The sequence below is a fragment of the Microtus ochrogaster genome, unplaced genomic scaffold (genome assembly GCF_000317375.1).
Source record: "Microtus ochrogaster isolate Prairie Vole_2 unplaced genomic scaffold, MicOch1.0 UNK16, whole genome shotgun sequence".
NCBI classification, from domain to species: Eukaryota; Metazoa; Chordata; class Mammalia; order Rodentia; family Cricetidae; genus Microtus; species Microtus ochrogaster.
The window spans coordinates 1,905,982-1,922,100 of NW_004949114.1; positions in this window are offsets into that span (position 1 = coordinate 1,905,982).

Consider the following 16,119-nt stretch of genomic DNA (forward strand, 5'->3'; position numbering starts at 1 on the left):
GAGCCCCTGCCTAGAATCCCCCAGAGAGGGGCTGGGACAGGAGTGGCCAGGGATGACTATTAACATTACTCATAGAAGTCACTGGTCACTGGTGTGAGGAGCCTTGGGCTGGGCATGGGAGGCAGCAATGACACTGCCCTCTGAAGGGTACTCAGGAGAGCAGAGCCAAGCATCAACGTGACCCTCTAGGCTCTCCCCCCACTCCTGACTCTGACACTGGCTCAACTGACTTCTTCCCAGTTCTCTAGGTTGAACAGGGGGTGGACAATGTGCTGGAGGCAGATGAGCTCTGGCCTGCCCATGATCCGAGTGGAGGTCAGTTTCCTCTTCAGTCTAGGGGTACCAAACGAAAGCGAGAAAGACCATGAAAAGAAGTCACTGTAATAGACGTTGCTTGCCCTTCATCAAACGATAAAGCACCGGGCAGTACCTGAGAAGGGATAAGTGCTTTTTCCACGTGCGGGGTTGCCCCATCTTTTACTCTGAATTCGGCTGAAGATGTGGGCTGCTGCCCAGCCAGGCCTCTTAGGAGGACACGTGTCCCTGGCTCTGCTTCCCACAGCGCTCAGAACTCTGTCTCTTTGGATGGTCCCACCGTGCTGAGTCTTGCCCCTATCCCAGCGTGGCCTTTCTGAAGCCTGAGGGGTCAGTAGCCAGTAAAGTCTGGGCAGAGCTGGATTCAGCAGGATGCATGAATGCGTGGATCAAGGCCTATCTCGACCACATAGTTGGTTGGCCTCCATAGACGAGTGGGGCTGACAACAGTGGGCAGTGGCCTTCTCCAGTGGGCAGGGTTCTAGCCTGCCTTTTCCCATGGCCCGAGTCCTCTGGGTGGGTGAGAATAACATGTACAGGCTGAAACATGTGCAATCTGTTGAACAGTCGTGGGAAGCCAGGCATAGAGACACACACACAACTGCCATACTGGCACAGGGGTGGGGTGGAGGACTGAGACAGGGGAGGGTCCTGAGTTCAAAGACAGCCTGGGCTACCCACGTAGACTACATGTCAAAGTATTCTAAACAGACCTTGGCTTGATGGTACAGTATGGTAAACCCTGTACTTGAGAATCTGAGACAGGAGGATAGAAAAGTGGAGTCCAACTTGGACCTTATTTCAAAAAAACTGAGGGGCAGAGGTGATGTTCATCCAGGGAGCACTGTCTAGCATGCCCAAGGCCCTGAATTTTAATCTCTAATACCATTTTTAAAAAAGAAGGGATGGAGAAAAGGGAAAAAATAAGGAAATGAATGGAAGAGTGCAGATCTGGCTTACTAGGGTCATCAGCAGTCGTCTGAGGTGTTTAGGGCTTAGCAGCCTGCATCGCCTGGACGCTAGCAAGAGCTTATGCCCTAGTGGCATATGAGTGGCCCTCACTCCCATGTGCCTGCCGTGTGGGGCTGCCCCAATTAACACCTACTGTGTGTTGGCTACTCATTTTGATCTTGAGATAGACACTTTCCTTGTTCCCACTTCTCATGTGGGCAAACTGAGGCTTGACAGATTCCATGTGCTAAGCAGACTCTTCTTCCAGGCCTCTGATGGGGCAAACATGCCTAGCTATGTTCTCGTTCTCTCTCTCTCTCTCTCTCTCTCTCTCTCTCTCTCTCTCTCTCTCTCTCTCTCTCTCTGCCATCTCTTTACTCTGTCCCACAGAAACAGCATGCTTGGCCACAGGGAAACCAGTAGCCCCTGCCCAGCAACCTCATGCCCAGGAGCCTGGCTTCCTAGAAGCCCAGAGGAGCCAGACAGTGTGTTGATTGCTTGTCCTGGAGATGCCCACAGAAGCTGCCTCACCATCCTGCTGCCAGGACAGCATGGGCATAGGGGTGGTGGGGCTCAGGGAGCTTCTATTACTACATCAGGCCAGACTGGTTGTCATACTTAAATACTTCCCCCTGTGGCCACACACAGGGCCTCACAGGAAGGTGAGAAGCTGTGGATCCTGTAGGCACAGCCAAGATCTAGGTGTCTGTTCAGAGGTTGAGGCCATGCCTCTGAGAACCCCCGCATCCTACACACTGGACTGGCCGGAGATCTTCCCATCTTTGAGTTGTGGCAGATCTCACAGGAAGGATGACACATCCCTACCCTAGCAGGGCTGGTGGTATGTCCCCCTTCCTCTCTTTAGGTCTTCAGTACCCTTAGGATGCCCAGCCTCCAGGAAGCTTTCAGCTCCATTCAAAGCCAAATGTCCCCAAGGATGTCCCCCACCCATGTCAGCATCACCCATGCTTGTGAAGACACCAAACTGGCAGATTGGTTAAGAACAGGCCAGGGCTAGGACACAAGCCCCATTAATTCCATCTCTGGTCTAATTAGCGCTAATATCACCCTGATTCTCTCTGACACCTGGAAGTCCTCAGGTCAGCGCTTGGGTGACCAGCATCCTGCCTGCCCTTTCCGGTGGCCCCCAACGCACCACCCACCAACACAGCCATGACTTCCCCATCGAAACGGGCAATCCGTGCAGCTGGCTTCATGTCTTCTGCTTTTTTTTTTTCTATTTTGAATTCTGGTAACTGACAATTTAACCTAAAAATCTTCTGTGTTTCCAGCTTGTACAGTGGTAAATAGAGATTGACAGTTTATTTTCGCGTTCCCCCGGCTGGAGGGGAGGGCAGCCAGGCGGAGGGGGGAAACCCATTTGAAAGAAATACTTGCGGGTCCCTGACAGACTCCAGACCGGGCCGTCGTCGCCCGCCTTGGCAATCTGAGGGACCTGTCACACTGCGTGATCGGTCTTTTTACAAACACAAACGCCGCTGATTCCTTATCAAATGTAAAAGCGGCCCGGCTCTTTCTTAAACGGTTACCGCGAGCATGAAATTGACATTGTGAATCACGAGTGACAAGGGGCTGTCTGGGCTGTAATTGATCCGTGCTTAGGAGGAGGCTGGGCTGGCCCTGAGCCCTCCCCAGACCCCCGAGCCCCCTAGGCTGAGCCCCAACCTCAGATCTCTGTCAATGGAAGAAAACCTGTGATGATTCATATCCCGGACTTTTTTTTTTTTCCATGTCTGCGATCCTCCGGAGGTGTCAATTCCAATTTCCACGGCCTCATCATTACCTACATCAAACGGCTGTAATTGGTGGCTACAGAAATTTATCCTCCAAAAGGAGAGAGACAGAGAGAGAGAGAGAGAGAGAGAGAGAGAGAGAGAGAGAGAGAGAGCTATCTAGATCAGGAAAGGATATTTCAAATGAGATTTCAGAGGTTACAGTACCACCCTTGAGGTTGGCAGGGAAGAGAGGAAGATGAGGTGGGGGTCTGTCAAGGTGTGAGTGTCACAGAACAGTCGCAAACCCTGCTCCGGGGCAGCATTGCCATCACATGAAGGTTGACAACCCTGGAGATCTTCTCCCTGCCAGGTTGCAGTTTGCACAGCTGGAGTTTCTGTTCCAGACAGAGGGAGTCATTCTGTAGTCATGGCTGCTTTATAGAAGGGGAAACCGAGGCCCAGAGAACAGCCTCCCAGAAGTTTAGGATCTCTTCCTTTAGGACGTTACCACTGCCTCTGGGTCCCCCAAAGTCCCCCACCTGCTCAGTCTGCTGAGAGGGCTGTGCTGCCCTGGCTATAAAACCTGAGTTTGTTTCTCGAGTTGTAGAGGAGGGCTTGGGCACCCCCCTCAACTTGTCTCCCTTAGCGTTGTCACCCTGGCCTGGAGGGACAGACAGGAGGTCAGGCTCACCCTCCAACCTGGCCCAGCCTGCTTTGACTGCAATTCCCAGCGCCAAGCAGTGCCCACGCTCACCTCCCCTGGGTCCCATGCCCCGTCCAGCAGCTCCCTGGACGAGTGTATTTATGTCTGTTTTTTTTTTTCCATTTGAATTTTTCTGACTGATGAAACGATGATGGGAAATTACACACGCAGCGACCGTGCCCGCAGCAACCTCCACGGCTCACAAGGCAACCCACACCACCGGGCACTATGCCAGCACTCCAAGCTCCTCACAGACACTGCAGGAAGTCACCCGAGCACCTCTACTTCTCCAGGTGGGGAACCAAGGCCACCCACAAACCTGCACCTCTCCACAGCACTGCGAAGCCTGAGACTGCCTGATGCACCCTTGGAGATCCATTCTGCTGGCAGAGCCTTGGCCAGAAGCTCCTCAGGCCTCTGAGACAGAGTGTCTGGTTTCTCCAGACAGCCCGACTTTCTCTCCCATTCGTATATGCCATGGATATACGAAAATGGTGCCTATTCTTTTTACCTTGGCCCCTTGGAAGCTCCGAGCTTGTGGGCTTTTTGTTTGCTTGTTTTGTTTGTTTGTTTGAAACAGGATCTCTCTGTAGCTCTGGCTGTCCTGGAACCTGCTACGTAGACGAGGCTTGTTTTTGAACTCTGAGATTTTCCTACGTGTGCCTCCCCAGTGCTGGGATTAAAGGCATGTGCCACACATCTGGTGTTTTTGTTTGGTTTTGCTTTGTCTCCTTTTTAAACATTTTTTCTTGTACATTGGTGTTTTGCTTGTATGCATATAAGTGTGAGGGTACCAGATTCCCTGCAACTGAGTTTCAGGCAGTGTGCGTGCTGGGAATTGAACTCTGATCCTCTGGAAGAGCAGTCAGTGCTCTTAACCTCTGAGCCATCTTTCCAGCCCTTTGCTTTGTTGTATCCTAGGCTAGCCTCAAACTTTCTATGTAGTCTCAAATGAGCACAGACTCCTCACTTTTTTGCCTGCTCCTCCCAAGTGCTGGGATTACATTCGTTTATGGTGCTGGGGATGGACTCCAGGGATTCATACGTGCACTCTGCCAATTCAGCTACACTCCCAGCCTCCGTAGTCTTTTTTACAATCTTGTAGACCTCCCTTCCTCAATGCTGGTTCACTAAGTGTCCTAAATCCTTTAGAAACTTGCGTGGGGTCTGGGTAGGTGATGTTTTGTCTAGGGTGGTAGCATCACTAGGGGAGGTGACACCCAGCCATCTTCTCAGTTTGCTCAATGTCCTGCCCAGGGATTCTGTGGCGATCCCAGCAGGGTGAGTGGGACTTTTCATGCTGGTGATGGGTGATGATGTGGGAGGCTCTGGGAAGGGTGACAAGGTGGCATGAGTCAGGGCAGCTCTCAAGAGACTGTGACAGGAACGGAGCGAGGGATTATTTTGCTCAGGGTCAGCAAATGTCTTTCATCTCTTTTGCCGGGTTTGATTGACAGCAGCTTTCTGGAGTGCTGTGTTAAGAAGGATTCGGAGGGCTGGAGAGATGGCTGAGTGGGTAAGAGCGCTTGCTGTGCAAGCATGAGGACCTGAGTTCAAATCCCCAACAACAGTAACAACAACAACAAAGCCAGTTGTAGCCATGCACACATCTGTAACCCCAGATCTGTCAATGGGGTTGGGGACCCATGAGAGTCACTGGGATTTTCTGGCTGCCAGCCTAGCTTCAGGTTTAGTGAGAGACCCCTGTCTTAAGGGATAAAGGAGGACCCCTGTTATCCCACTCTGGCCTCTTCTGTCTGTGAAAGAGGGACATGCCATGGCTGCCACTGGCATTACAGCCCTGGGGTCAGGAGTCAGGCTGCACCAAAGCTCGGCCATCAGCATGTCCACCATGTTGGCTGCTTAGAGAGGTCTGTCTCTTGTAGGTAGAGGGTCACCCAGGGGACTCTGGGTTTCTCTGCAGGCTTGGAATAGGAACCCAGCAGGCTTAGAGAGGGTAGCTGAGGACACCTGTGGTCCTGAAGCAGCACAGAAGGACACCAAGCAAGCCGCCTGTGTTAGGAGTTGGCTGGGGGATCCTGGGTAGAGCAGACATCTTTTACAGAGCTTTGGGTCAGGCACTTGGAGGCAGCATCAACTCCCAGGTTCACAGGAATGAAGCGGTTTTTGTTGTCTGTCCCTGGGGCAGAGTTAGTTTGTGGGGTGGGGAAACTGAGTCACATGGAGGAGCTAGAGTCAGCATCCCTGGAATCAGTCGAATTGTATCCTTTGTGTATAGCTCCACCCCCTGGAAGCCCATCCCCTCCAGAGGTTCAGAGGTGCTCAGATAGATGCCCTGCTCAGGGTGGTGACTACTTCCCTAGCCCAGACCATGAACTAAGGGTCTCCTCATCCCACCACAGAGATCCCTGGGGTGGGCCAGGCCGGGCTGGCATCTCTGAGTGAGTGGGAAAAAGGAGGGGGGGGCAGCCAAAACTTTAAGGTATATGAACTGTGAAATTAAATGGAAATACTCAAATAAGGAACGGCATAGCAACATAAGCAAAGATGTTTACCAGGCCTTGAAGTTAAATACAGATTTTTTCATAAACCCCAAACACAAGAGGCAATAAAGTTCTGTGGAATGTTAAATATAATTTACAGTGGAAAAAAATGTTCCTTGCTGTCATAAACCCTCCCGAGGCATGTCACTTTGGGTCCCTGGGAAGCTGGGCTCTGCTGCCCTACCCCCTGCCTGGCACGGGTTTGCTGGACATCCCTAGCCCCCATAATGCTGTAGAGATCTGAGGACCCAGAGTAGGTTGGCCTGGGGCAGCTGTCATCATCACCTCTTCCCTGTGTGGCAGGTATTACTTGGTAAGGCAGCAGACAAGGATGGCAGGGACTGCGGAGTCCCTGTCCCTTCCAGTCTTGGCCTTGGGTCGTCATGGACACTATAGTGAAAAGGAGCTTCTCTATTGCAATCCTGGGACAGGAGCCTTCCCTCTCTCAGGGCTGTGGATAGGATGGGAGACAAAGGGAGCTGCTTAGAGTAGAACCCTCCTCCAGACTACATGTGGATAGAGATGACCTTCCACCCTCCCAGGGCTCTGTGGGGAGCAGTCAAGGTGAGAGTTTTCATGGGGGGAAATCCCTCTGGGGCAGAAGCCCCACAGTCCCGAGGTATGGCCTGTGTGTGTATGTGTGTGTGTGTGTGTGTGTGTGTGTGTGTCTGCAGAGGGTTAGGTATCTGACTAGTACTGGGCCAGAAACATAGATTAATATGTGCCAATCTTAATATGTGGGACTATAAGTATATTCGTGTGTCTCTTGGGGGGGGTGTCCCTGTGTGTGGTCAGGGCATGTCCCCAGGCAGTCTCAGACTACTTGCCTGACCTATATGGTGGACCTAGAGAGACTCATGGACAAAGGACCTCATTTTCACCATATTGTAAATGAATACCCAAGTCTTTCTTCTTTTGGCAGGGCTGGAGTGGAGAAGGGGTGTTGGGGTGCCTGGCCTAAGGAATCATAATCTGGGCCACCCTGAAGTCCTGTCCCCTGCCACTCGGACACTGGGGCTATAGAAGTGATGGGACACATGAGCCTTGCAGAGCACGCCAGGCCCAGGCCTCTAAGCCACCTCCACATGTGTGCAGGTGGGTGTCCATTCTCTCTTCCCACTTGGGAAGAGTTGGGTTGAGTTCCAGACCCTGCTGCTGGGAATTGGGGACCCCCGAGTACCAGGTGAGGCCCCTTCTTGGGGATGGGGTTGTGGGGCATGGCACTCCCATCTTGCGGAATAGCAGGGAAGCGGCCACAGCAGCCCGGGCTGTGTGGCCAATCGATTTCTGTCCTCATCAGCTGGGCATCAAGGGAGGCCTGGCCTAAGATGGGCCACCTGGGTCCCAGGGCCTCACGGTTCTCTTGGGACAGTGCTGTTGGGGGCAATGGGGAGGTGGTTCTCCTGCCTCTCCTGCTGCGTCTCCCAGGGCCCTTGTCACCCGGTGGCTCCTTAGCAAGTACATTTCCACATCCCCAGCCTTCCTAATTTATGCACCTCGGTGGTGAGGAGCGCGTGTGAGAGGGGTTATTTTCTTTAAAAACAAGATGGCTGTGAGAAAAGCGACAGTGGCCGGAACCACTGGCTAGTTAGCGCTGAAGACTTGAGCTGTAGGCACGCAGCTGCAGAACAAAAAACAAACAAGCCACACGCAGTGCCGGCACGGTGAGGGGCCCTCATGCTTGGGCGGGGTGGGGGTGGGGGTTGGAGATCCTGGGGACGTAGCGTCCCACGGAGTCTCCTACAGCAGGCAACCTTCACACCCTCCGAGGGTGTGAGTGAGGACTCCTCCCTCTGGCAACCCTGGGAAAAGGTCCCTGGAGGGAGCCGGGGGTCGGAAGGCTTGTGGGAACCCAAATCCTGCCTAGTAATTTAAGCTTGCTGTCTCCTGTCCTGTCCCCTGGAAAGATGGGGAACAGCTGGTCACCCACGGCTTCTAATAAATCCCAGCAGTAGAGAAGGAGGGACATCGCCTGGCTCAGGGATGGCCGCCTTGCTGTCCCCAGACACAGACCAAAGAGCAAAAGCTGTGGACCTTTGGGTCTGCCCCGAACCCCTGGAGTTCTGATCCCCAGAAAAAGAGGTTGTCGCTGGCTCAGCAGCCTTTGTTTGGGGTGCACCAGGCTGTGCCAGGTGGGGAGGTCGGGGGTCTGGAGGTGGGAGGGGGGCTTGACTCCTTTGTGCAGACAAGTTCTATGCGCTTTGTGTAGCACCGGGGCGAACTTGCGCCTCCAGCCCGGGATTAGAGAAATCCGAGAGTGTTTTTTTCTGCATGCCTGCCCGCTCCCGGGCGCCCACGGCCTGCTGGGTAACTGCCTATTATCCTCTGGTTCCACTCCAGTGCCCTCCCCAATAAAACTTTTCATATCCTTATAAACGAACTCGATTGCCGTGTTATAAACATTTACACTGCACTAACAGATCATCTCCGTACATCGGAATTGGCTAAATTCCCTTTTCCAGATGAATATATTGAAGGAGATTACAGATATGATAGCTTTTCAGGCTGCTGAACCCAGAGAAATTAGTTTAGTGAGCACTTACAGGGGCTAAATTGGAACCATTAAATAGTGGATTAAATTGATGGCGTTTTCATTGTCTGTCCTTCGGTACTGCTGTAAAATCAATTAGCCGGCACCAGCCCATTCTCCCTGCACAGCGATGGTCTCCCCCTCAGGACCCTGATGCGAAACCTACCAGCAGCGGAGGAGTTCGGGGGACACACCTGTGAGTGCCCGGGGAACAAGATAGGATCACTTAGCGGAGAAGGTGAGCTCGCCTGTCTCCTCCTCACCTCGGTTGCAGGGGGCACCAGCAGTTGTCTCTCTGCGGGGTGCTTGGCGTGGTTGGGATTAAGACTCTGCTTCTGTTCCTGGGAGACCCTGTAAGGATTTGGAGGGAAGAACAAATCTTGAAGGGCAGGGGGAGGGCATGCAAAGGGTACCCGGGGGTGGGGGAGCAGGCTTTTTGGTGTTTGTTTTGTTGCTTTGTATGTTTGGAGACAGGGACTTAGCCTCAAATTCATTACTTAGCGGGAAACTCCGGATTTTCTGCCTCCACCTCCTAGTATTGGAATTACAGGCACCACCACACCTGTTTTTTTTTTTAAACATTTTTAAAAATTAAATAAAGCCGGCTGGTGGCAGCACACACTTTTAAGGCACCTTCCTTTAATCCCAGCACTCAGGAGGCAGAGGCAGACGAATCTCTTTGATTTCGAGACCAGCCTGGTCTGTAGAGCTAGTTCCAGGACAACCAAGCCTACACAGAAAAACCGGGTCTCAAAAACAAAAGAAAACCAAACAAAAACAAAAAGAAAACACCACCACCCACCCCAAGAAACAAACAGAAAAACTAAATTAAAAAAATTTAAGGTAAGATCTTTTGTAACTGAGCTGGTCTTGAACTCCCTATGCATCAAGATTTAGTATGAATTTGGTCAAAACTAACACCAGGAACTGAGGATGTAGCTGCATTGGTAGAGGGCTTGCCTAGCATGCCGGAAGTCCTGGGTTCCATCCATATCGCCTCGATGGATGAGCACACGATGCTGCAGAAAGAACTCCTAACCTTTCCGCCCCCAACAGGTGCCACCATACTGACTCTTTCAAGTGTGTCAAAAATGATTTTTAAAATTAAGTTAATTTTTAAAACCACATTTATTTATTTGTTCGTGTGCACATGAGTTGTGAGTGATTATGTGCCACGGTGCACTTGTGGAGGTCCGAGGACAGCTTGCCTCAGACGGAGAGGACTGAGGAGGACAATTTGACAGGTCTCTCCTTCCATCATGTGGACCCCAAGGACAGGACTCAGGTTGTCAGAACCCACAGCAAGCGCCTTTACCTGTTGAGCTATCTTGCCGACTCAAGTTTAACAATTTTTTGGTCTCAGGTTGCCCAGGCTGGCCTTGATCTCACTGTAAATCTCCCAATTCTCCTGCCCCCACCTACGGAGTGCTAGGGTTACAGTCAACATGCACCACCCTGCCTGGCGTCTGCATTGCTGCAAATGGACCCTGGAGCTTTGTGTATGGCTGGGCAAGTGTTCTATCCACTGAGCCACATCTCCAGACTTTGGTATTAGTTTTGACGGAACTCAACTTGTGACTCCTGGCTCCCCAGACAAAGCTGCCCAAAGGACCTGGGAACATATCTTATCCATGCAGGAGAAAGCGGGGGTTTCAGGATTCTGCCCTATAGGCTTCTGTGTCACTTCCCAGGCATGGGCAGTCCTGGGGGAAAACCATGCTGGGGCCTGGAAGAACCCCAGCTCTCAACTCCAGGAAAGAGAGGGAGAGATGCGATGGGGTGGGTGTGGATCTCGTGGGGTGGCCAGAGCTTACAGGGTGCCAAGGCTGGGGTGGGGGTGGGCACATAGAGATGGGCATTTTCTTATCCACAAGCCTTTTGTAAGTACGGAGAATCTTCTACAAAAGCACACCTCTGTGGCAGAAGTTCTAGAACCTCTGTGGACCCAACTCAGCCAGCAACTGCTCATCCAGGGGTCTCTGGGCTGAGGCTTCCATCTGAAGCTCCTGGCAGGCCTGTGCATATGTGCTGTGCCTTTGCCCCTCACGTTCAACAGCCCAGGTCATCAACTCCATTCACAGGAGAGTGACAGCTGTCTTTGTCTGTTGTGATCAACACCATGATCAAAAGCAACTTGGACAGGAAACGGTTTATTTCACCTAGCATCTTACAGCCCACCACTGAAGGAAGTCAGGGCGGAAACTCAGGCAGGAATCTGGAGGCAAAGCCTGAAGCAGAGACCATGGAGGAACGCTGCTGACTGGCTCTCTCCTCGTGGTTTGCTCAGCCTGCTTTCTTATAGAACCCAGGACTACCTACCTGCCCAGGGTGGCACCATCGTCGGTGGACTGGCCCTCCCACTGGGTCAGTCATCAGGAAAATGCCCCTCAGACTTCTCCTCAGGCCAATCTGATGAAGGCAAGCCCTCCGTTGAGGAAGTTCCCTTTCTCAGATGACTCAAGTTTGTTCCAAGTTGACAAAAATGAGTCAGCTCGATGGTCAACTTCACCCTGATACCCCCAATAACAGAGCCACTGTCTCTGCAACCTGGGTGGGTTCTCCCCTGGAGGCCTGGGGTGGGTCCTGGGGTTCTGAAGAGGAGGGGGGACAGGTAGAAAGGAGCACAGGGAAGTCCTGCTGTGTGCACATGCCCAGGCCTTCCTGAAGTCTGTGAGCAAGGATACTTGGGTACTTGCTACAGTCCCAGAGATATAGGACTAGGTCCATTGTCCTGAGGAGTCCTGTGGGTGGAATTTCTGGGTGTCACCGGGGTTGTCATGGATGGAGCCTGGGGTGACCGGATTCCCGCTGTGACCTTTCCTCTACTGCAGCCCCCTTTCTCCTCCTCCTCTCCTGCCTCACACCAACCTGTCTCTAGTTCAGCTGCCCCTGTCCCCGGGCAGGTCAGCCAATCCAATGGATTTCAGCCAGATGCACCTGCTTGAAATGGAAGACGGCAACGTGGACAAGATGCAGTCCCTGGAAACGGGGATTCTGGTTCTGTGGACTCAGACTGAAATGCTGCTGGGCCCAAGCTGGGTCTTCCTCATTTTCTAGAACATCTGCCACAGAGACCAGGTGAGAAAACAGGATTGGGGGTACTCAGCTATAGTCGCTGTCAGGGTACTGGAGTGGCAGGGTGTGTGTGTGTGTGTGTGGTGTCTGTGTGTGTGTCTGTGTGTGTACAATTCAGGGTAGATCTTTCCATGGGACACTCATGCGGATGGCAGTCCCCAGGGCGTGTGTGTTCAGGCCCTGCTGCCAAACTGGGACACCTTAAGTGCCATTCAGAGCCCCCACCCCGGCCACGTGCCCCATATTGATTTTGTTTTTAGGGCAATGGCGACAGCTGTGTGCATGAGGTGCTGCATCGCACATCCCAGGCAGAAATGCAAACCCCTGGGAGTGGGGAGGGGGCAGACACAGCCCAGCTGAGGCTTAATGGGAAGGTTTGGGGCTCCCTCCTGCGGCTCTCCCTTCCTGTTCATGGGACTGGGATGCCAGGCAGATTATCAGGGGTCAGCCCCCCTAGATCCTGGCTCCTGACCCCCCACAGGCTCCCAGCACCTCCCTGTCTTCACCTTTCCTGACCCCTGACCCCTAATTGCTCTGAGAACCACTAGGCCCCAGGCCAGCCTGAGAGGTTCTTGCTCTGGTGGATTAACGCCTTTGCCAAAATAAAAACACATGGCAGTTTCATGTGAGCCCAGCTGCTGGACAGTGGTCCTTAGAAGCAGAGAAGGGGACAGGACACAGAGAACGGGGGTGGGGGGAGCTGGGCTCAGTGCTGGTCAGGTGACAGGTACACAAAAGGGGCTTTCTGGGTACCCAGTAAGGGGCACAGGACCCAGGCCAGAGCAGGGCAGTACATCTGACTTGGGATTTCCCAGGTCCCCCACTGCCTTTTGTATCTTAGCTTCTTTGAGGCTTAGGATTTATGACCCCATTTTATAGATGAGGAAACTGAGGCCCAGTGATGGTAGAGAAGGACCCAGGGTCCCAGGTGACGACTATACAATCGTCTGGTTATATTCACATTCTTCAGGCAGAAGAGTTGTGACTCGGAGAGGGGGAGTTACCTGCCCGAGGTCACACAGGAAACTTGGTGGCAAAAAAGCCAGAATATGGGTGAGTTTCCCATCATCCTGTCTGCCGGGCTCCTGGAATGTCTTCCCACCCCATCCCTTCCTCTTGGCCAGGTTGTGGCTTGCTTGTTTGCCTATTCCCTGGGCTATGTGGATACGATTTCTAGCCAGCTGGGCGTGGGTTCTATAAGGTCAGGTGCAGGGGAGGGGCACGGCGGCAGGTGAGAAGACCGGCCATGGGAAGTTCTCACGGAGGATATGGAGGGGACAGAGTGACCTGGCCCACCCCTGGCCCTCCCCATTGGGTCACTCGCCATGATGGCTGAGTCAGGCGCTCAGCTGAGCATGTGTGGCCCAGATGCTAAAGCTGAGGCCTCCCCAGGAAGAAGTGGGGCCCCCTCTTCAGCAGGAGACTTACAGCCAAGGCTCATGCTTCTGACTTCTGCTGCAGTTAGGTCTCTGGACACCCTATATTCTGGGGACACAGCTGTCAATGCAGCTCTGGAGCCCCCCAGTCAAGGAGCAATGAGGTTCCTGAATGACTCCAAGCCTCAGTTTCTCCTCTGTGTAATGGGTTAAGGCCTACCCCCCATCCCCAAGTTCTTGGGAAGCGGAGACAGGGCAGTAACCCAGGCTGGCAGAAGATGAGAAAACAAGGTGTCGCCCCTGCCACGCTTGTCACAGATGGAGTCTCATGCTCGGCCTCAGGGAACATCAGTGGCCCCCAGGGAGGGACTGGGAGGGCCTCAGAGCCTTTCATCACCCAGTCCTGATGTGTTCACTGGCCATGATGAATGGTTGTGGCTTTGAAGGCCAGAGGAACAGGCACAGGCCAGAGACAGGAGAATTAACACAGTGCTTCTGACTCAGCCACCAGTCTATCTGGCAGCTCGTCCCCTGTCTCAATCACTCTCCCCTGCTACTAAATAAAGGAGGTGGTGACTGGGGCTGGGATTCATTTGGTGGAGTGTTTGCCTGGCGTGGGTAAGGCTCGAGATTCCGTTCCTAGCACTGCTTAAACAAGCCGCCGTGGCACACGACTGGACTCCCAGCGCTTGGGAGGTGGAGGCCGGAGGATCGGGCGTTCATTTCCACCCTTAGCGACGTAGTGAGTTTGGGACCAGCATGTGATATGTGACCCTGTGTTGGGGTGGGGTACTCCACAGCGAAGAGTGTTTACTGAGGGGCTAGTGGTTAAGAACACTGGCTGCTTTTCCACAGGACCCTGGTTCGATCCCTGCCACCCATATGGCAGCTAACAACCATCTTTAACTCCAGTCCCAGGGGATCCAGCGTCTTCTTCTGACCTCTGTGGGCACGAGGCATGCATATGGTGCACAGACAAACATATATGCAAGCAAAACATCCATGCACATAAAATAAAAAATATAAATTAAAAACAATATTGCCGAGGACCCGAATTTGGTTCCCAGCACTCAGACCAGACGGCTCACAACTGCCTGTGATTCCAGCTCCAGGGAACCCAGTGCCCTTCTGTGGGACTCTGAAGGCACCTGTGCTATCCTGCACATACCACCCTACAGCCCCGTGCACACAAATAAAAGTATATCCCTTTAAAAAGAGGAAACACGCCTGGAGAAATGCAGCTAAAGCCATTTGAGCTGACAGGAAGGAGCAAAGTCAGACTGGGCAGGTCCTGCTGCCTGCCCCAGACACACTCAGCAACAGGTCACAAAACCTAAACACAGAGTAGGGTACTGGCCTGGAGTACGTGCGCTGAGTCTCTAGACCCCTCCCCTGCCAGTGTGGCTGTGTGTTTGGTGGGGCGGGGATCAATCACAGGGCAACAGATCCTGAGGGACTTGCTTCCACAATCTCTTTTTCAGGCCTGTTCCCTCTTCAAGCAAGAGGACTGTGATGGCAGACCTGTCCTTCCAGCTACTCAGGAGGCTGAGGTAAAAGAACTGGGCTTAAGGTTATAGAGGAGTTCAACGTCAGCCTACCCAGAATCCCCCAGTGAGGGGAAAAGGGTAGCTCAGTGGTAGAGCCCCTGCCTAGAATCCCCCAGTGAGGGGCTGAGGTGTGGCTCAGTGGTAGAGCCCCTGCCTAGAATCCCCAGTGAGGGGCTGGGGTGTGGCTCAGTGGTAGAGCCCCTGTCTAGAATCCCCCAGTGAGGGGATGGGGTGTGGTTCAAAGGTGTTGCATTCCAGCCCCATCACTGAAAGAGAGGGGGGGGGACTAAAAAGGGTCCCCCACATTGTGTTGGTGCTGGAAGCCAGACTAGTCTTTCTAGAAAGTGATTTGGCAGTGTGTAATGGGCAGCACCGAACTGCTCAGTGCCTTTGACCCAATAATGCCCCCACTGGGATGCTCTTCTGGAGAAATCATCCAAAATATGGGGAGAGCCACATGCCTGAAGATAGACATTGCAGCAGCATTTTTAATGACCAGGAAAAAATGATGCAGTTGAAATGTCCAACAATCAGGGAGCAGTTCAGTAAATTATGTTACACACACTCAAAGGAATACTAGACAGTCATTAAAAGTGATAATTACAAAGACTGAGTAGCGATATAAATATATACATACGCACATCAACAATGTAATGTAGAGGGAAGGCAGCATGTAGAATTATGTGTACATTAAGGATGTAATGATGTAAAAAGCATATGCGTCAGGAAAAAGGCCAGAGGATGAGAGTCCTACAACAGGAACAAGGGTTGAGATCATTTGTTTTCATGGTTTCTGACTTTTACAGAAAGGATTGCACTATCTGGTAATTTCAAATGTATTTTTTTAAATTGTCTATTGCCAGGCTGTGGATTAGGGGTGAATTTTGTTTTTCTTTTGTATCTCTCTGGGTTTTTTTTAGAATTCTCTCTAATGAATATTTGAAACTTCTCCTATCCCAGGACGGATGGCAAGGTGGAGAGGCATGGAGCTAGGCCCTTTGTGAGCTGCTCTAGAGGAGAGCACAGCCTCAGGCAGAGGCGCTCCTTGTCCCTAGGAGGAGGCAGGTGGGTGGTGAGAGGGCTGCTAGGTCCCCTGTGAAGTGTGGGGGGAGTGACGGTGACACTCAGGACGAGGCGTGGTGATGGCAGTGACGGTGGTGGTAGTAGTGATGGTGGTGGTGGTCACAGTGGTGATGGCAGTGACGGTGGTGGTAGTAGTGATGGTGGTGGTGGTCACAGTGGCGATGGTAATGACGGTGGTGGTAGTAGTGATGGTGGTGGTGGTCACAGTGGTGATGGCAGTGACGGTGGTGGTAGTAGTGATGGTGGTGGTGGTCACAGTGGTGATGGTAATGACGGTGGTGGTAGTAGTGATGGTGGTG